We start from the raw sequence: 22,352 nt of genomic DNA on the forward strand, positions 1-22,352 counted from the left end.
TAGACTAATAATGGAAGCAGTGGTGCTGACAGAGTCTTTTTCTTTCCTTCATCTATCTGTTTTTTCAATCTTAACGGGTGGACATTATTTTTTTTTTATTTAATTTGAATACTATAATTAATTTTAATACAATTCAGAGGTTCCCCCTTTCCCCTTTCTTGTTGCTTGCAACATGGCATAGGACTATATTTCAAATCAGAAAATTGTGTTTGAGTCCTCTTTCATCATTATATGTCCTTGCACAAGACACTTAAATTATTATCTGCCATAAAATGAGGATAATACTCATTCTACTGCCTATCTCTCTGGTTAAAAGCAAAGCACTTCACAAAGTGTAAAATATTGTGTGAATGTAAGCTATTGTTAAGTTCAACCTCTTGTCTGGCAGAAGGTAGATACTTAATACATACTTTTTGTTTGATTGATTTTAAAGGAATTAAAAGTTTATAGGAAACTATTGGTTTGGAAATTTTAGTTCCATTAGGTTCCCATGGGCTATGAGTTTTTTATGTTTGGATCTTAAGTGTATCCTGTTCTAATAAGCCCCTCTTATTGGGACATTTTTGAAAAGATCTCACTACATCAAAAGAAGCTTCTTGTAGATGTTAAAGAAATTAATTGAGTAATAATTATTAGTTTTTATTTTACTGTTTTTTCTGAAATACTTCAAATTAAATGTTAAAATTATAATAAAAATTAATACTCATGACCTTTGCCAGATTTATAAATTCCTGCCTTATTTAAATTAAAGCTTTCTGTGACAATAACTGAAGTCCTTGAACCCAAAGTCCATTAAATAAATAAAGGGAAAGTATGGTCAAAAAATAAGGTAAAGCTATCTAGACTCCCTCATCTTTCCAAAGAAAAACGTGAAACCTTGAAAGCTTAAGTCCCTTGATCAAGGTTATCTAATTTGTGAGTGGTACAATCTGATGATTATTTATTCATCCTCTTATCTTTTTTTTTTCTTTTTAGAAAACAAGCTAATGAGTCCTTAATTACAGAAACATCTAAAGAGATGACATTCTTTTAAAAAAATTATTGTTCTGAATAATATTACTTTAAAAAATTATGTGAAACTAGAAACAATTCAGACACCTAAAAGAACTTGCCTTCTTATAACTGATGTCTCTTAGAACAATTATGATCATGAGATCTGGGAATATTATTAAAATATAGACATGATTTTTATCATTAGAAAGATAATAAAAATATTCTTCCAGGAAAAAAAAAATATTTTAGAGTTACCTGTGAGAATTGCCATTTATCTGGAACCAAGCTGGAAAGCAGCCTACTTAATGACCTTTGGCCTGGATGTAGAAGGGATTTAGTAAGTAGGGCAAGAACATTTTGAACTATTGCATTTCAATCTTGCATAACATACTTTCATATTGCAAAGAGAAATAACAAAGGGAGAGTTTTGTTCCTTGAAAATGTTATTTGTAAGACTGTTAAAAAATAAGACATCAGGATTTTTTAGAACTTATACCTAGCTTTTGAAGTATAGAAACTTTATCACTGACCACTCTGGGTTGGCTTCTCCTTTAATTTCCTTTTTGTTAAATGGAATTAATGATAATTGCCTTTTAAAACAGTTACATAAATCTCTTCTCAATGTCTAAGTCATTCTTTGAGTTTAGTACATCATACTAAACTGCAAGTAATAATATGCTTCTAGTGAGATTTATTTGCCTTTACCATCAGGGTATGACTGATTTGGGCACTACCAGTAAACTCTTATGAATATTACTGTGAAAACATTTTATTACTTATAATAATTGCAGGTAAGCTTCTTTCAAATGCATAACCTAACAGGTTTCTGTTAATATTGCTTAACCAGAAAGTTTTGTCTTAGAGAGACTCAGGCATCTAAAACTGTTCTTCTTGTGTATGATATTGTACAGTAGTTGGCTTTACAACCATTATCTCTGAAAACTTAGAATAATAAAACATGAAGGAAACGTCCAAGGGGAAGCCAATTTATTTTTCTAAGTCACTCATCAGCAAGGCTTCTTCAGTGGCTAGCAAAAAAATTATAAACACCAAGGCAGGAAGCCAGGGATAACTACACTATTATTATATCTAGTTAAGTAATAAAATGTACTTATTTTACCAAATGACTTAATTTAAGATTGCCAGTGTATGCAGTGCTGATAGATTTGGGCGTAACAGTTGACTTGTGGTTTTGTCTGTAGATTAAATTTTAGGTAAGTGTTATGAAACAGTTCTAATAGTTCTCTGAATGTAAAATGATGATTTACTTTTACTAGGCATGCAAAAAAGGGGGAGGAGGCCCATACAAGCTTTCCTGGTTTGGAGTTGAAAAATATTATATACTTGGAAGCTGTCTCAAAGTTTTAATGCAGAAATTAGAACCAATCTCAGAATAGGAGGTTAACAGAACAGGTGATTGTGGTATGCTTTGTTTACATGGATTATAGGCATGGGGTGGAGAGGACTGAATTTGTGATTTCATTGATGTAGGAATTTCCTAGATGAGGGAAGTCCTCCTACAATTCAGGTCAGCACTTCTTCTGAAATTTACAGCTACCTAAATTAAGAAGTGATTTTTCCAGGATTCCACAGATAATATGTATCAAAGATGAGACTTGAACCTAGTCAGGTTTTCCTGCCTTCAAAATTAACCCTCTACTTCCCATACTGTTTTTCTGCTTCACATTGGTGATAGGAGCATTATAGAACCAATCATGAAATTAATCTAGATATATAGCAAACTTGAATAAGATCTATGATTTCAATGATACAGGGAATTCTTAAGTAAAAAACTCTCTTAACCAATGTTAGCATCTTCTCTACTATTTTAGAGTTTTAGCGAGTGGCCAACTTACTTAGTCAGGTTGTCAGATTATAACCTATCATCTTCAGGATAGTTTTCTATTCACCCTCCACTAATTTGTCTTTTATGCCTTAGTTATAATATAAAAATGGCTTATCAGAATATGTCACCTTACCAAATATAGCAATTTCATATAAGTAGCCACCTAGAGCAATGGAAAAAGCAGAAAGACTCTATTCTCCCACCTCAGATGGGAACATTTGGTTAAATGTTCTGACACATAAAATATATAATTCTACCCAAAGTATGTTTGCTAATGTTTTAAGACTTGTATATCAATATTCATTAGCGATATTCACTATAACAGTATGATTGATTCATGTATCAAATTGATCTATAATTTTCTTTTTCTGTTTTGACCCTTTCTGGTTTAGATATCAGTGTCATATTATTTAGATATGACACAGATATTTAGATATCTGTGTCATAAAAGGAATTTGATAAGACTCCTTCATCCTCTGTTTTTCCAAATAGTTTGTACAGTATTGGAATTAGTTCTTTAAATGTTTGGTAGAATTCATCTGGCCCTAGAGATTTTTTCTTAGGGAGTTCATTAATAGCTTGTTCAATTTCTTTTTCTAAAATGGGACTATTTAAGCAATTTATTTCCTTCTCTATTAATCTGAGCAATCTATATTTTTGTAAGTATTCATCCATTTCACTTAGATTATCAGATTTGTTGGCATAAAGTTAAGCAAAATAGCTCTGCTTTAATTTTCTCTTTATTGGTTATCCAAATTAGTTTAATATTTGTCCATCATGACTATCACCAATTTGAGAGAAAGGGTATCCTGAAAAGAGATTAGGAACAGGGATGACAAATTGGACTAGTTGTCATAATTATGGAATTCCTTCCCTTCTCTTCCTTACACATTTTCTCTCTAAAATATTTAGAGAATTCAGAAAGAATTATTTCAACACCTGCATCTGAGGTCCGTTAAAAAGAGGTTAGAGAGACAAGAGAGACCATGAGACACAGAAGGAAAAGCTCAGCTCACAGAGTCAAAAGAAACACTGAGTAAATCCCTTCATTTCTTGAGGCAGGCCTCAGTTCCCTCATTGTGAGATGGAAATAATTGTAGTTGCTTGGAATATTTGTGAAGAAAGCACTTTGTAAAATCTTAAAGTATTCTGTGAAAGTGAGGGGGGTTTTTTGAAGAGGAGGAAAATTGATGTTATCATTCAGAAACCAGGTCTCACAGGAGACAAGAAGAAGTAGGAATCAAGAATACAGATGGAAAGATTGGTTTTGCAAATGAGGAGGGGGATTTGCCATGATGCATGTATAAAGGTATCCTTGGGTCAATGGGAAGAAGATTAAGCCAGAATTTGAAAAGATTTGTGGAGTGACTGAAAGGTTGATTTTTTTTATTTAAAATAATCTTTCCCTTTGGGGTTTCATATTGTCAAAAGGCAATAAATAGAGCCAGGTACATATTGCACCTTGGCTCACTGAGCCACTGTGGAACATCATTTGGAACCTCCGACATATATGCTCATTGCCAACTCAGTCCCAACTCAATGCAATTTGGAGAGAAGCAAAAATGAGGAGGAAATCAGGAGAAAGGTAGTTGGGCAAGAATTGAAAAACTGCTAACTTATCCTTTACTCCTTCAATTCTAACCAGTGGCAGGTACCCATCTGTTTGCTCTAAGTTGCTGAACATTCAAAGACCTCTGGAGATTTTCCAGGTAGTTATAGTTTCCATTTAAAAGGAAAGGAAGGGGAAAATATAAGCCAGGAACACTGAGAAGGCTTTTTTAAAATTTCTTCTCAAAAAGACAAAGGAAATATGTAATAGCAGAAGCATGACTTCTATACTCTCTGACTAGTGTGTCGCTAGAGGATTAGAAGAGACCTGAATTTAAATCCTGGCCTGCCACTGACTCACTGATTTACTCAGACAACTAATTTAACTTTAAATTGCCTTTTTTTCTCCATCTGTAAAACAGGGTTTTTAATATGTGCTGCCTACATTTTTCATAAAAATGTTCAAATGATAATGAAAGCAAAATTCATGTGTGGAAAATATTACACTGTGAATATATAAGCAGAGCTATTCCACAGATAATAAATGGCAAGGATGTGAACAGACAGTTTTCAAGAACATGAAGTGAAATTTTGACTTTATATAGTGTTGTTGCTTTTTTTTAAAAAAAATAAGGGGATGGGAAAGAGAGAAAAGACAGGCTTGTGATTTAAAAAAATAAATTAAATATAAGGTTAAAAAAGAAAACAAATGCTACAAGGTGAATGGTAATATATCTAGATAGCCAGAGAGATGGGTATTCAATTGTACTTTACTTATGGCAAAGCTTTGGTTATTTTTCAGTCTAATTCTATAGTCTAAAAGCCAAAGCCAGGCTAGTATAAACCATAGAAAGAAAATATCCTAAAAGTTAACATAGTGAGAAATTATTCACTCCTCACCTAAGCAATAATAAATTTTTCTTCATAGAATATTATTATTTGGAGGGAAAGAGAATTAATATGGGAGTCAGGAGCTCTGGATTGTAGAGCCTAACTTTCTGGCCCTTAATTTTCTTCTCTACAAAATAAGATTTGGACCACATGATTTCTAAGTTCCCATTTGGGTTAATTTAACATTTTATAGCTATTTTATTCTGTCATGATGTGGCTATTGCCTTTTATTTCCACGAAATGCACAAGTCAAATAATTTCAGAACCAAAAAATTATTGAGCAGTTTGAATGAGAATCAACAAAATAATAGATTATAGGTAAGACTTTAAAAACACACCAAGAATAAGTTGCAGATCTTTATATTCTCCATATTGCCAAAAAGATGATTAAAAAAATAGAGTTCACAAAAAGAACCAAAATTACCATTAAAAGATTTGATTTAGTTCATAAAGACACCATTTTAGAAGAGTATGGTCTAATCAAACATCTGAAGAACATGATTGTCATAGAGAAGGGACTTCTTTCATGGTGAAAGGAAGCTATAGAGAGAAAATATGAGAAAGGGGTTATGTCCTGAAGCACAGAGATTTTACATTTCTCAAGCAAATGAAGGAACAGTTTCCCCAAAAGACTGGTGAAGTATTTCATGACTTTGGGGGGACAAAAAGAGTCAAAAGACATTGTAAGAAATCATCCTCTCCTGTCACCTCCCTCTAGACCAGATCAAAGAATACCAGCTGGTGCCCAGGAAGTTGCAGCCTTCAAATCAATGAAATATAAAACACAGGACTGTAGCCTTGGCAACTTTCACCATAGGAAATAAATCATTTATGTATTGATTTCTTGTATACCCTGAAATCTTAGAGTAGCTGGACATAATTTCAGACCTGAAGATTTTTACAAAAAAGCTGCCAATCTCCCCAGGGACCTCCATAAGAAGATTTGAGCCAATCTGAAAAGTTTGAAGAAATTTGGGGCAGGGAAATAGTCTGGAGGACTCTCTGGAAAGTTCTCATTGCACTCCTAGGCAAATCTAGATCAAATGGAATTTTTTTCAGGATGTCCTAAGACAATAGTAGAATCTTTAGATCCTAACCAGTTAGAACATAAAACCTCTGTAGATTGGGAACCACTAAAAGTTTTTAATGGAATCTCTGGGTCCCATTCTGGTCTCAAATTCATTATTTAGAATCATCCCAGATTCCTTGAATATGAACTAGGCCACTAGCTTTTTCAGCCCTTAGAGAAGGCAGCCAAGGAAGTCTCAAAAACTTTCCATTGAATTGGATCCCCAAGTAACTGCTAAACCATAAAGCTCCCTTAAGATGCTAATCCTAGTTTTAGCATCTAGTCCCAAGACTAAATGACCTAATATATCTTTTCTATCTCTAATTTCTATAACACCTTTGATACCCCACCCTTTCCCAGTGATCCAGTCATAGAGAAGGTGGTGAAAGAAACAGTTGAGTCACTTGATAAAGATCAAAGTGGTAGTTCAGGTTTTGCCACAGGCACAGGTCTCAGTCCAGTACTTACTGCACTTTGTACTGCCCCCAAAGTCCAGCAAGTTATTTCCCTTCTTTGACTTGAAGAAGATAAATTCCTTCTCCTTAAAAAAACGAACTTCCCCAAGGCAGTTTCTGCATGCCATTCATTGGCAGAACATATTTCTATCCATTTATCTCTGCTGACACAACCAGAATTACTAAAGTTGTCTCATAGGCCCAAAGTAGGGCCTAGAGATTCCATTCTAAGTCTTTACTAGTTCCCAGTCTAGGAAGGTTTGATATTCCAGGGCATACCTGGGGCTCCCAATTTATTCTCAGAATATCTTGAAGAAACTATATTTGACCTAGATCCCCCAGGATGCATCACAACCATCAAAGAGATTTCTGAATCAATTTCCCTCACTGCTCAGCTTTCCAAATTTTGGAACAGATGGCCCCAGTAACCATTGGCTATACAAGCTCTCTGATCCAAACTATACTAAGCCAGCCTAAAGTTTCAGAGTACATAAGCAGCAATCAATGCATCATATATTTATTGCCTAAAGTAAATATTGCCAAGGCTCAAACCTTACTTTTAGCTTTGAATCTAAAGTCAGTTTTCTAGGGATTCAGCTAAGAACTCTTTCATCAAATCAAATTCCTTACTAAACTTCCCAGATTTTGGAATTCTGGTCCTCTTGGGCCATCCTGGCTCATGAACCACTTTAGCTAATGTCATCAGGTGAAACACACCTGTTGCCTCTTCAACTAGGCAAGAGTATCATGGTAGATTGCCTAAGCTCTGGAGTTCTGAGTCTTAGAAGGGCTGAAACCAATAATACATCTGCAACTAAATCCAGAATCAATATAGTGAGCCTCCTGCAATGGGGTGACACTAGACTGCCTAAGGTGGAGTGAATTGGCTCAGTTTGGAAACAAATCAGATCAAAGATTCTTTGCTAATGATTAGCAATGACATGGGACTTATGAGTGACTGCCACACTTCTAGCTTGGGCAAAATAGGGAGATACAATACTGCAATTTAGATGTAATTACTTCTCTTCTGCTGCCACCATTTCAAGATACTCCTGAATTTCTAGCTCCTCTTTCTTTTCTATACCACTGCCAACTCTACACACCAATGACTATATTCCATGATAAGTCCTTAACCCCTCTGAGATTCAATTTTCTTATCTGTAAAGTGGGTATAGTATTAGGACTCTGATCCACAGAATTGTTGTAAGGATCAAATAAGATATTTTCATGTACCGTTTTTAAATCTTAAAGTGATATATGTCAATGATGATGACAGTGGTGCTAGGATGGTTGCCCTGTAGTACTATATAATCTGTTAATTAATTATATTTCTATTTTCACCCCATTTCCAGCACAGGACAAATAAGGAAATCCAAAGTTAAACAAAAGGAAAAAAGGTAAACAGGTAGCCCTCATCACCCCAAAATCAGAATAATTTAGCTGGATGTACAAGGTACTCCCAAAGTTCACAAAAGGTATCTTTATTCTTAATGTCTGACTGATTACTGTGCTGTAGAAATACAAGGAAAATGCTGTCTCTATCCTTAAAAGCCTTATTATGTAGTTAGAGACCATTAGCATTTAAAAGATTGCAATTAGGTGACACAATGAAGAGAGCACTAAATCTGGAGTCAGAAAGACCAGAGTTTAAATGTGGCCTCAGATCCTTGCTGAAGCTATGTGATGCTTAACCTGCCATTCTCAGTTTCTTCATCCATAAAATGGGAATAATAATATTCCTAGTTCCCAAGAAAGTTAATGTTTATAAAATTCTTCTGTAGACTTTAAAGAGGAATATAAACAGTAGCCGTTTTAAAGGCATAAAATGTTAAATAATTCAAGATAGTATCTGAATGTCAAATGAGTACAACAACAAAAATTTACTAAGAACCTTCTTTGTACTTTGTACTTTGTGAATACCAGTGGAAATATGAAGAGAAATAAGAGAAATACAAATAAGAATCAACTAAAAAGCATAGAGAATACAAGGACCTCTTTGTTGATTAATTTTTAAAGCATTTGATTCAGGGTAAAAGGCAGCCTTGTAGGACCTCCTCTAATAAGATGTCTCCTATATACATGTTAAGATCATGAAAGATTCCTTAATAGATACAATCATACTCAACATCACTCTGACCATTAATATCAAGTAAGACATAACAGGGAGATGTGTAATCATCAAAAGGATATAAAAGATGTTCTTTACAAAAAAATTAAATTAAAAGTAAATTCACTATTCCTATTTGCAGATGACATTCTGCTAATCACATCAATTTACAGAGTACTATAAGACCTCTTCAGGAACATCCATAACCATTCAAAAGAAATTAGCCTAACCATTCACATAGGAAATACAAAATGTATAAAGAATGCCTATCTTCTCAGATTATGACATGCAAATGGAATGGAAAGTCTATTTTATATTTTATATGCAACGGCATATATATATATATATATATATATATGCCATATATATATGTATATTTTATATATATATATATATATTTTATATATATATATATATATATATTTTATATATATATATATATATTATATAATATATATATATTATATATATATATATAAAATATATATATATATTTTATATATATATATTTTTTTTATATATATATATATATATGGCATATATATATGTATATTTTATATTTTATATGCAACGGCAGATGGACAATGTGCTGAGCCCGGTATTAAAGAAGGGGGGAATAAAAGAAGCAGATCAGATTGCATGTGGGAAACTTTACAGTATTTTCAGTAGTTCCAAATATCTCATTGGCACATAAAACCATTCTTGAAATACCATTGGGTCTCTTGATGATGGTACATGGTTACAAATCACAGAAAACCACAATCTCCAAAGAATCAAAGTTCTGGCTAATTTATAGGACAATAGAGAGAAGCATGATAGCATATACAAAGTACCACATATGCTAATAATGGCATGAGCAGAAATGACATCCAAAAAAATGTGTGATCAACAAAGAACATTGACTGGTTATGAAATGAGAAAGGGGGAAAATAAATACAGAGGCTGTATGTTACACTGATACTTATGAAATGTTAAGAGACATAAAAGAAAAATTTCAGCACTAAGTAGAATTTCGGTAAAGGATCTGTGGAATGATAAGAATAAAAATTACAGAGGATAAGAATAAGATTGATGGATTGCTCTACAATGTGGGTATCCACATGGAAAAGAGCATGTACTCATTGAAGTATATAAATAATTACATAAAAGAGGTATAAAATGTAATGATCATTCTAAAGAAAGAATGTTTCCAGCTCACAGAATCCTAAAAAGGCATCATCTGATATGATTGTGAAAGGATGCATGGGATATTGACAATCTGAATTGCAAAGGAAGTTAAATGCAGAGGTGAAAAAATACAGGATAGGTTCATGAAAGAGTGACAAGTTCAGTTTGGCTGGAGTGTAAGGTATGTGGAGTGGAATAGTTTGAGAGTAGATTGGCAGCAAATTATGTAAAGTCCTCATTTTTTAAAAGTTTGAACTTTATTCAGTAGGCAATAGAAAGCAAAAGAAAAATTTTTAACATTGAAGTAACATAAACTATGCATGAAGAAGGAAGATTAGGGACAGCTAGGTGGCACAGTGAGTAGAGTAGAGTGGTTCTGCAGTCAAGAGAACCCAAGTTCAAATTTGGCCTCAGACATTTGCTGTGTGACCCTGGCCAAGTCACTTAACTCCAATTATCTCCAAAAGGAAAAAAGAAAAAGAAAAAAATTATATAAAGCAATTAGCAAAACTAAAATACCAAAGGACAAGGAAGAGTGCCAAGGAAAGAACAGTTATCCAAAAGTCAGTTGGGTCATGGATTTACATATTATATATACATTTTACATATTTTAATCTTGCCAAACTTTTGCTAGGATGATAATAGTCTGATCAGCCATCTTCTTGAACATTCATTCATCTATAATTGAATGACTGTACTGTATCTGAATGAAATGGGGAAGGGAAATACCTGAAGCTATATATTATGGTTCACATATTATGTCAACTATATATAACATGTTATAGTTCATAACATGAGGCCCCAGAGATTAAATAATTTGTCCAGTCACACAACTAATAAATATCTGAGGTAAAGCTTGAACTCAGATCTTCCTGGCTCTGGGCTCAACATTCTGTCTGCTATACTGCCAGTTGCCTGAGGAGCTCACCTCCCAGCAGAGGAGGATTCAGCTCCAGTGGATCTTAGGATGCAGTAGCAAGACAAATGGCAATATGTCCTCTTTAGTGTCAATTCTACTAATAAAGCCGTCTTCATTTCTGACATTGAATCATTTGAGACTTTGATGACAAGAATCTTATTTTTATGGTCTTTGGCTCTGGCTGCTAGGGAGCTAGGAGGACTCAATTCTTAGTTATGCAGTTGCCACAGGGTTTGCATCTTAAATGATGGTGGAGGGCTTAACTTGAGGCAGGGCCAGTGGCACTGCTATTCTCATGGCTCTTAGAGACAGAGTACTGATGAACAAAGTTCTCTTTTTGTTCCCTAGTTGCCACTGCTCAGTTAAATCACTGTTTCTTACAAACTCCTCTATTTGGCTTTTTAAATTCTCCAAAGCCTGGTCCTATATTGTGAAGTCCGAGTTAGCTCCTTGTTGATCTCAAGATCAGCCAGAACCAGCATAAGCAAAAGCCTTTGGTCTTTAGGAAGAGAAGTGAAGGGGATCACTCACTCTCTTCATGGATCGACCTCCCTTCTCATATTTCTCTTCCTAAGTGACTCTGGCTTGTCTTACTCCACCCCCTAATCCCTCCTACAATTAATTATCTGTATACACCAAAAGGCAGAGCCAGCACAGAATAGTGGGATGGGCCATTTTTCCAAGCATATGGTAATAGAGTATTGTTCAGTAGATAATTAGCCTTAAGTGCTCGTTGTCTGATTCCAGTGCACCTATTCAGAGTTTCAGCCCTTTACACTATATCTCTTTCCAGTCTTTTAAAAAGTTCATTACTCCCTTTTAGGCACATTCTGGTTCATTCAAATTGGCCTTCAATCACATTCACAGATCTTCAACTCCTGCCTGAAAGCATTTGCTATAGCTACCTTTCTTTCCTTCTTTCCTCTTTATTCCCTCCTCATCTCCACCTCACAGAATTCTTAGCCTGATTAAAAACTCAGCTCCTTCTACTTGAAGCTTGTTCTGATTCCCCTCCTCTGCTTCTCATATCTTACCTACCAAATCTCTTTGTGTGTGTATAGTTGATTTCCTTTGCTGGACTTTCAATTTCTCAATGGTTTCACTTTTGTCTTTGTTTTCCCCAACACTTATCATAAAGTACTTGGCATAAAGTATATGCGGATTGATTTTTCTCAAGTTACAATAATGATGATGATGAAGGAAGAAGAAGGAAGAGGGAAGAAGAAGAAAAGAAGGAGGAGGAGGAGGAGGAGAAGGAAAAAGAGAAGGAGGAGGAGGAAGAAGAAGAAGAAGAAGAAGAAGAAGAAGAAGAAGAAGAAGAAGAAGAAGAAGAAGAAGAAGAAGAAGAAGAAGAAGAAGAAGAAGAAGAAGAAGGAAGAAGAAGAAGAAGAAGAAGATGATGATGATGATGATGATGATGATGATGATGATTTAGGTAGCATCTACTGTAAGCCAGGCACTGTACTGAATGCTTTACAAATATTCTCTCATTTGATCCACACAACAACCGTGGGAGGGATTACCTCTAGATTTATTGCAGTACTGTCAATCTTAGACCACATGGCTATTATGTGCCATAACTGACAGCTTCAGCAGAGACAATGCATATAGCCAGAGGGACATATATAAATTGCTTTGTCTTCTATTTCAACATGTAGATTTAAATAATTCTTTTTTGAGGTTTACTTACCTTAGAAATTGCCTTTGGTTCTTGCTACTCCTCCCTCCATGCACACCCCGGCAATTTGTAATGCATAAGGCAGTCTTGTTTTTGGCTCTGGGATCTGCTTTTTTTTTTTTTTTTTTAAATGGAAACAGATTGTTCTATAGAAATCAAAGGTTCTTTGGAAGCCTACCAGAGTAGCACAGTTTCGGTATAAAGTCTTGCCTTTATTTTATACTGACCTAGAAAGCAGCAGTTCCTGAAAGAATCTCACCCAAAATCTATTGGATAGAGAACTTCATTAGCAGAACTTTGTGAATTGACATTCAAGTAGATAGGTATTATAAAAGATCTGTTTCCTCTTGAGTAAGTGATCTACCATGCACAAATCCTATGTATTTGATTTCTATAAATAACAGTCCTCCATAGAAGCTCTTCCTGAATGTAGCGCCATTCCACTCATTTTTGCAAGCCAAAACTGTCTCTATGTTCATTGCAGCCTCTTATCCTAACCCTATATAGATTCATAGAATGTTAGATCATATAGTGCAACTCCCTCGATTTACAAATAAGGAAACAAATAAGCCCCAGGAAGAAACTAGTTTAAGAACTTAACTAGGTTTTCTGATCCTAAATACAGTGCTTTTTGCAGAATGCCATGGATCCTCCTACAGATTTCAAACCTAAATGCTTTGTGCTGTAGAAGCAATCTGTCTAAAATGTGTTTTTCTAGACTCATATAGAAAGACAGAATGTATATATTTTCTAATAAGTCTTGTTTCTCTCCTTGAATCCTGGATTCGATCCCCTCCCCCCCTTTTTTTTTCACTTATAGAACCTAAGTAATCTGTACTTAATACTTCTTATGAGAAATCACTGTCAAAAAGAAAGGTCTAGAACTTTATCAGTTTATATGTCCCATTGTCATCAAATGCCTCTAGAACTAGTGTTTGAATGGAGGTAGTAGATATAGCATTTGCCCAGAAATTAAAAGAAAAACTGGATTCAAATCCCCATTTTATATATGCTATCATTAGGAGGCCCTAGATAAGGGATTTCAAATTTTTGAGCCTCAGTTTCCCACTCTCTAACAGTAGGGATAATAATAATAATATATCTAATGGGTTGTAAGAATAAAAGGAAATTATATAAGATAGTTTGCAAATCTTAAAGAACTATAATTATTGTAATTGTTGGGTCATTTCTTTTAATTCTTTATAATTTGATATTCAATTATATATATATATATATATATATATATATATTTGCTGAGGTAGTTGGGGTTAATGATTTGCCCAGGGTCATACAGCCAACTATATTTTTAAAAATCATAATTCTTATACACTTCAGTAAGTAGAATACTTGCAAAGAAAGAGTTGACATTCACCTAAGTTAATATATATGCATGTCCTATACTAACCCTGAAGACTTCAGCCCACTTCTGTCCCAACATCAGCAAAGAAATATACTAAGAATCAGCTTTGGGAATCCTGAAAACTGAGGGTCAACTTTTGAGGGAAGCCCAGTTATCAGTAAGTGAACTGGCAGATTCATTTGGTAAATGCTGCGTAATCACAGATAGAGAAATGTTATAAATGGGGCATATAATCAGGAATATATGAACATTTATATAAATGCTTTCTTTTTATTAATATTCATAAAGTTGGAGATCTTCCCCCACCTCTTTCAGATTCTTTGTATATTTGACCCTCAACATCCTTAAATTTATGTCACTTGCAACATAATGTCTATACATGAACTTGGACAGATTGAGCTGCTTTTCTTATTTTTTTTTTAAATTCAGAGGTGTTCTTTGTTTTTTAAATAGCATTTTATTTTTTATAATTACAGGGACAATTTTTAACATTCAGGTTTTTTGAGTTCCAGATTTTCTTCCTCCCTTGTTACTCTCCTCTCCCTAAAAAGGAAAGAATTTTAAATAGGTTATAATAATGCAGTCATTTAAAACATATTTCTATATTAGTCATGTTGTGAAAGAAGAAATAAACCAAAGAAACCAAAAGGAAAAAAGCACAAAAAAAAGTTAGAGAAAGTGAAAATAGTATATTTTGACCTTCATTCAGACTTTATCAATTTTTTATCTCTGTGTGAGCAGTGTTTTCCATCGTGAGTCTTAGATCACTGGATCTTTATTTCTTGTTCTTTTTTTTTAAAGTTTAAACTCAGACAGTGATGTTAGGGTCCAAGTGCTCTAATACTTCTGCTTCTCATGATGGGAACAATTTGTTTTAATTATATTTGTATATCTTGTTACTTTTTATTTTATCTTTAATCCTTCCATTTTAATACTTATGTGACGTCATGATTTCTTCTTTTGCTGTTGTTTGGGAGAGGAGGTAGTCAGGCCTAAATGATATGCACAGGGTCATACAGATGATTATTTTTTTACTGGCAAAACTTATTAAGATTTCTTCATTTTGTTTTTTCCCTCTAGAACTGCTTCTTTCTGTTTTATATGATAATGCTACTCATAACAGTCCATTTCCTTTCTTACTATGATTTTACAAAATATTTTCTATTACTTTTAATAATAAAAAGTCTAACTTTCTATTACTTTTGACTGCCATCAACTTCCCAAGTAAATCAGGTGTTAACTGAATATGGAGCTTTCTGGTTGTTTTGTTTTTGCTGTGGCAATTAAAATTGGTTTCACTTCTGTATAAAATTAAGGTAATTAGTATTGATGTCTCTTCTGTTATACATTTCCCATTTTTAAGTTTAATTACTAGTTTAAATAGCTCAGGTTTAAGTTAGTTTGATTATACAATTTATCTTTTTCGTATTATTGTTCTTATTTGTTACTGATTCTGATCTCATTTGTAGTTAAATACATATAAATCTGGCTCAGGAATAACTTCTCACATCAAGAACAAGTCTTTTCCTTTTTGTTACAATGTAGTTGATTTTGTTCTCTACTTTGTTATTTGTTACTCACCTTGTTCACTGCTGACCAATTATTCTCACACAGTAAAATACCTTTTAAAAGTTCAAGGAAATAAAGTACAACTGTTCCTTCTTTTAACCCTTCCATATCCTTATAGGCTTGTTTCAAGTTCCTTTTCCTTTGCCCTACTCTAGTTAGTAAGGTAAGAAATGGCAATTCGCAAGCCAGTCACTTACCAGAATATTGAAAAAGAACAAATAGTTTGAAGCTTAAGTAGGAATGGCATTTATGGCTGGATTTAATTTTTTTTTAATAAATCTGGCATTTACAAATGAATCGTTAAAGAAATGACCCAGATCCCTTTTCAGGTAGTAATAATAATAACTAACATTTACCTAGGCTTTAAGATTTGCAAAGCTTTTTACATATGACTTCATTTCATCTTCACACTTGGAACACAGGAAAAGAAAAACAGTCGTGAAAAATTATTTTCACCATATTGGGGGGGGGTGTCAGCTGAGATGTTTATAATCTATGAAACTATATACAAAAAAAGACTCTCAGCGATCCTATAAGAACTGGACTAAAAAGGAGAAAAGTTAGATGCAAATACTATCTGGTGATCCCATTCTATCCCATATTCTTCAGCAGAATGCCCCTTCAATCATCCCTACTCTTTCTCTAATCTTCAATCTTTCCTTATCTCCTAAATGCTTCTCTACTGCCTACATATACTCATGCCATGTTCATCCTGAAAAAAACCTTCCCTTGACCTGACCATCCCCACTAGATCTCTTATCTTCCTCCTTGTGTGGTTAAACTCTTTAAATAGATTATCCACAATAGTGGCTCCATTTCCTTTCTTCTAAGTCTCTTCTAAACTCTCTGTAGGCTGGCTTTTGACTTCATCTTCAGTTAAAATACTCTCTTCAAATTTACCAGTGATCTGTCAGTTGTTAAAGCCACCGATCTTTTCTCAGTCCTCACACCTCCCTGATTTTCTATTTTGGTCACTGCTGATCACCATCTTCTGGATTTTCTCCTCTCTAGGGTTTTATGACCCTCCTCTTTTGGTTCTTATCCAGCTTTCTGATCATTTCTTCTCAGTCTCTTTTGCTAGATTTTGGTCCAGGTCATACCCACAAACTATGAGTGCTACTCAAAGCTTTGTCCTGGTCCCTCTTCTTTCTATATAAACTATTTCATTTAGTGATCTTATTATCTCTCAAGCATTCAATGAGCATCTGTATGCTTAGGATTCTCATATCTACTTATTCAACCCAAACTTCACCCCAATTTTTAGTTTCATACCTCTAATTAATTGTTTGACCTCTCAAATTAGCTATGTCAAAAAATTCCTCCTCCCTCCCAAGCTCTCTTTTTTTCCTAACTGTCAAGGGTACCATCATATCCTTATAGTCACCCAAGCTCACTGGGTTCACATTTAGTTGTGATGGCGTTCACAATTCCTCATTTCCATACTCACCATCCCTAATCAGTTACCAAGTCTTGGCTATTCTAGTTTTGTAATATCTTGTATATATTCTCCCTTCTCTCCTCCAACACTGCCACCATCTTCACGCAGGTCTTCATCAATTCATTCTTGTACTATTTCAATAGTCTTTTTATTGCTCTCTCTACTTCAAATCTTTCCCCATTCCAATCCATCTTCCATGTAACTACCAAAAAGAGTTTCCAAAAATGCAAGCCTAATTATATCATCCCCTCTCCTATTCATTAAATTCCAGTAGCTCCCTATTATCTTCAGGATCAAATATAAAATTCTTTGTTTTTTTAAATCTTTTTTATAACCTGGTCCCTTCCAGCTTTCTTTCACCTTACTCCCTTCCATACAACATTGTGCTCCGTAACATAGCTTTCTTACTATTTCTCAGAAAAGATACTTCATCTTCCAACTCTGTATTTTCTCTGGTTGTCCCCCGTGCCTGGAATTCACTTCTTTCTCATTTCCATCTTTTAACTTCCTTCAAATCCCAGCTAAATTTTCATAATCTACAAGAAGCCTTTTTAGATTTCCTGTAATGGTAGTTCCTTCCTTCTATTGTTTTCCTAATTTATCTTTATATATCTTATTTGTACATGGTTGTCTTTCCTACTAGACTGGGACATCTTATACATAGAGATTATTTCTTGCCTTCTTTTGCATCCCCAGCATTTGGCATGTTTCCTAGAACATTGTAGACAATACTCATTTACTTTATCTTAAAAGAATTCACTTTCTTTAATCTGGTAGACACTATCCTGAGTCATTCCAGTCACCTTCATGCTTTGCAGCAAAATGTCAAGTTTAAGATTAGCAATAAGACTTCCAATACCTCTCTGAATCCCAAATCACATCCAAAACATACTTGCTGGTATAGCTTCCAAACTGGATGATATAAATATTGATGAGACAGAAGGTCCATGTAGGTTCCCCAAGGCTTAGATGGAAGAGTCCTGTAAGTATAGACCATTGAAGATGACAGAAGAATCATGAAATGTTAGAAGTGGGGCAATAAGGGCCTTTTAGTCCAATTTCATCTTTTTAAAGATGAAGACTTCAGGCCCAGAGAAGTAACTTGTCCAAGCTTATTTATATAGAACCCAGGTCTTCTGATTCCAAATACAGTCTTCCATTCATGCTTAAGAAATGTATGATAAATTGAAATAAATTTAACTAAATTAACTTTTACCCTTTGTTTGATGGTGTATATGAGTGAGGATTTTTTTAACAATACTTTTTTTGAGGTTTGGTTTGTTTTGGCGGTTTTTTGTTTTGTTTTGTTTTGTTTTTGTCATTCAAAGCTTCCAGTGTTATTTTGTATAAGGGGGAGATGTTTATTAGTGGAAATTAAATTCAACTTCACACGTGGGCAACCTTGAGTGTTTGAACATTGGTCCTTTTCAACAAAGCCTGTCTCTTTAAAAGCACCTGCAAAGGGTTACTGTTCAGAATGGGAGACCTGGATCCCCCACTAAAGCTTTCATAAAAGTAAATCTGATTCTTTTCCACATGGTCTTCCTGAAAAGATGTTATGATTTTCTAGATGTTTGGTGGCTGGCAATAAATTAGTCTTTTTATGATGTCATGTGAAAGGCCACTTCTTGGACTTCTTTCTCCTTCATTCAAGCTGAAGGATAAATGTGTACCATATTCAGTGAAGAAAGTAGATATGATATGTTTGATTTTTAACCCTCTTGTGATTTGAACTGAGGTGGATTGAGAAAGCAAACTGCCAGGCATATTCATGGAATTATAGGATTATAGATATAGAAGGGAACTTTAGAGGCTACCTAGTTCAACCTCATTTGACAGATGAGGTCCAAAGTGGTAAAGAGAACAAGTAAGTATCTGGGTGATCATGAAAACAGGAATAAATCCTATCCACACCCGGACTCCAGTGCAGCATTCTATCTACTTTACCATCCTCCTCCAAAGAGGAAATGGGCTTGCTTTCTATATATCAGCCAAATCTCCTAAATTGGCATGCATAGACAGCAAATCAAGACTTTCTTAGTTGAAGCCAAGTAGGTAATAAGTCTGTAGATGTATAACTATTTGAAAGGGATCCCATTATATTTGTGTGTGCCTCTGGGTTCAGGGTGAATGTATGGTATGTGTGTGTGTGTGTGTGTGTGTGTGTGTGTGTGTGTGTGTGTGTATTTATTTAACTAATGATGAGCTTTTTTTGATGTGGAATGATCTATTGTGCTGCCAAAAAGTGGAGGAAAGGAGAGGGAATTGAGGAAAGACATAAAAGACAATTAATCTAAAAATTATTTAAAAAGGAATAGTATCTGTTTCTAATTGAAATAAAAGACTTTTCTAACATCAGACTTCTAGCTTAGACGACCAGAAAGATAGTCATTTCTAGTAAATGGAATTAATTCTTAAAAAGGCTAACAGGAAACAAATTTAAGAAAAATTAAATTCACTACAATTAAAGATCAGTAGTGGCATGAGCACAGTTTCCCAGGAATCAAGAGTAGTGACTTTGTCTCTGCAATCTAAAGATAAGGCAGAATTAAAGTGGTTTGGATTTTACTTATAAAGATACTTTGTACTGTACTTTTATCTCAAGGAAAAGGTGGTACCTGGAACAGATGCAAAACCTCTTGAGTTGCATTTTGGATGTGATTGTCTGGAAGTTTAATTAGCTAATGCTTGTTAAGTGCTTTTAGGGTGAAGAGTACCAAGTATAAGAGAAAAGACTGTGTACTTCCAAAGCTCAGGAATGCTGTGGCCCAATTATGGCCCAGCTGATCTTTAATTGTTCTTTTCAAGTTGTTTTATCTCCTTTCCGCAGGGTTATTGTCACCTCCTACTTCCACAAATAGTTCATTATACACTAGGTCCAGTTATTAACAGCAACCATTAATTTCCTATGAAGATGGCCCAGGCTTTGAAGACAGGAATGCTAAGATCACAAACAGTGTTTATCTTCCTTTCATGAAATTGCCCCCATAGATTCCCATTCTGAGTCACATCCCTTGATAAAGGATGGTAAAAATGATGAGCAGTTAAGTTATTAGAGTTGAGAGAATTCTACTTATTGCCAATTAGTCTTACTTTTATGTGTATTTTTTTTTAAAGATGCTGTTTTGAGGATTTGGGATCAATCTGATCAGAAACTGATCATGAAAGATCTATAGTAAATCTTTACAACTGGTATATGTGTATGTGTGGATTCTGTGTGTTTAGAATTGTCCTTTTGCTCCACAGACTTAGTAAAGTAAAATGACATCATGAATTTTTTGCAATCATTTGTGTAGTTTTCCTTCTTTTTCTTTCTCTATTTTTCTCTTTCTTTCTTTCTCTCTTTCATTCTTTCCTTCCTTCTTTCTTTCAAAAAAAAAAAAAAAATCTACCTAAGACTAGACATTCCCCAAAAAGCTACTGCATACCATGTCTGGGAAATTCTTTCCTTAGCAACCCCCCCCTCAGGCCAAATTCGCGCTGGATAAACAGGAGAGACTCCAAAGGTCAACCAACTCTGGCTGTGTAGACCTGCCAGGGAATGAGTTCCAGAGTGAAAGACCCTCCACTGAGAAACCCTGCCTCTATCCCCTCAGAATCCAATTCTAATGGCTACTGGGGAAAAGCAGAATTTGAAATCTTAACCACTAAATCATGTTTGAGAAGAGAAACAGCATCCTTTATGTGCAATGCATCACAGAATCAGTGGGTGCATTTGTGTGCTAAATGGCAAATGTAGCCATGGGATGTGAATGAATCAAGTTATCTGCACATCTCCTAGTGACTACCTGAATATTGACAAGCTTTCTGAGCTATCTTTAATTTTTTTTTTTAAATTAGGTTTTCTGGATAACTGTCAATCCTTGTGAATTTTTAATCCTTTGCCTAGCCAGGTTTTTTTTTTTTTCCTTTTATGCTGATCATCCTTGATATAATATAAAAAGAGAGGTTTCTATACAAGAAATGCCATGCACAAATAAATGTATACTGTCTCAGAACAAAGGAAGTACTCTTTTAAAGAGAAGACTTATGCTTTACTTAACAGATATACATAAAGTTATTGGAAATGTTCTTTTAAAGAGAGGATTTATGCTTTACCTAGTAACAGATACATATAAAGTAAATGAAAAAAAATTCTTTCAGTTTTATAAAGAGGATCAAACATCCAAGCTTAAATTTCTCTTTAGTGTCTATAATGCCATAAAATTAAAGATTTTCATTTTTAAAAAGAAGATGCATGTCCCATTATTCTTGTTTCCTAATAGCTGCTAATTTTAAATAACATTTGATGTATTTGGGAATATTTATTGACTGATTCAGAAGAATAGCTAAGAGATTACATAGTCTTAAAAGATAGCCACCAAATTTTATATATATTCATTCTTAACTCTGTGGAAGGGAAACTACTGAGAATCAAGGGACTTGGAAATCAGATCCATGTCTAGTAAAGTTAAGTTAATTTGTTGTGCCTTTCCCTAAGTTTGACTTTTGCACAATGGTAGCAATATATGTAACTGTTCAGTGTATTCACCCAATGAATATACAGAATGTGATGTGTCCCTGTGTTAACTTGTACATTGCTTCTTCTATCATTACTGTTTTTAACACCATTATATTTATTATTGCTGTGAGTTTCATCTCTTCTTCGGGGAAAGACTAAATTGAATAATAAAAATCCAGAGGATAGAGGAATTAATTTATCACAGATGGAGTTAACTTATCACAGACAAGATAAGTGCTACTGCAAATTTTCTCAAAAAACTACAGGTCTGATTTTTTTTTTTTTTTTTATACGTAAGAGTTGATTTACAAATATTTACTCTTGGCTGACTGATTAAAGTTTTTTTTTCCTTTTTTTGTTCTGTCTTTATAAAATGGAGCCCTGATCCAAGAGTAAAACTTTTCTGCCCACACTGCATTAATACAAATTTAGATCAAGAACCAAATTCATTGACATTCTTTCATTCCCTTGGTACCTGAATTATTCCACCACTTTGCTTTTCTAAGAACAGTGGGAGGAAAAATGAAAACTGAGGGCTCCGTATGGCTCCCTTTCTGTAATTCCTAAACATATTTAACATGATGTTTTCCTAGCTCTTGATTTTCCTTACTTTGTATTGGCTCAAGTAGTTGTCCTGCACTTACACTCAGTAAATGTTTTTGAATTACATGGAATCTCTCTTTATATTTTATTGATAGTACTGAAGAGTAAATAAATTTAACAAACAATGTAATAAAAAAATCTTTTAAGTAATTTCCCTTTGCTCTAGACATTATCTGCAAGCCTCAGAATCGGGCCTATTGACAAAATG

General features: G+C 34.2%; 1 protein-coding gene across 1 annotated transcript in view; it reads left to right on the top strand.

Annotated features, from left to right (window-relative positions):
- Nucleotides 1-22,352, top strand: part of GMDS (GDP-mannose 4,6-dehydratase) — a 751,186-nt gene that overhangs the window by 722,715 nt on the left and 6,119 nt on the right. The gene's annotated exons all lie outside the window — the stretch shown is intronic.

This window comes from Sminthopsis crassicaudata, chromosome 1 (assembly GCF_048593235.1).
Source record: "Sminthopsis crassicaudata isolate SCR6 chromosome 1, ASM4859323v1, whole genome shotgun sequence".
In the NCBI taxonomy this organism is placed as follows: domain Eukaryota; kingdom Metazoa; phylum Chordata; class Mammalia; order Dasyuromorphia; family Dasyuridae; genus Sminthopsis; species Sminthopsis crassicaudata.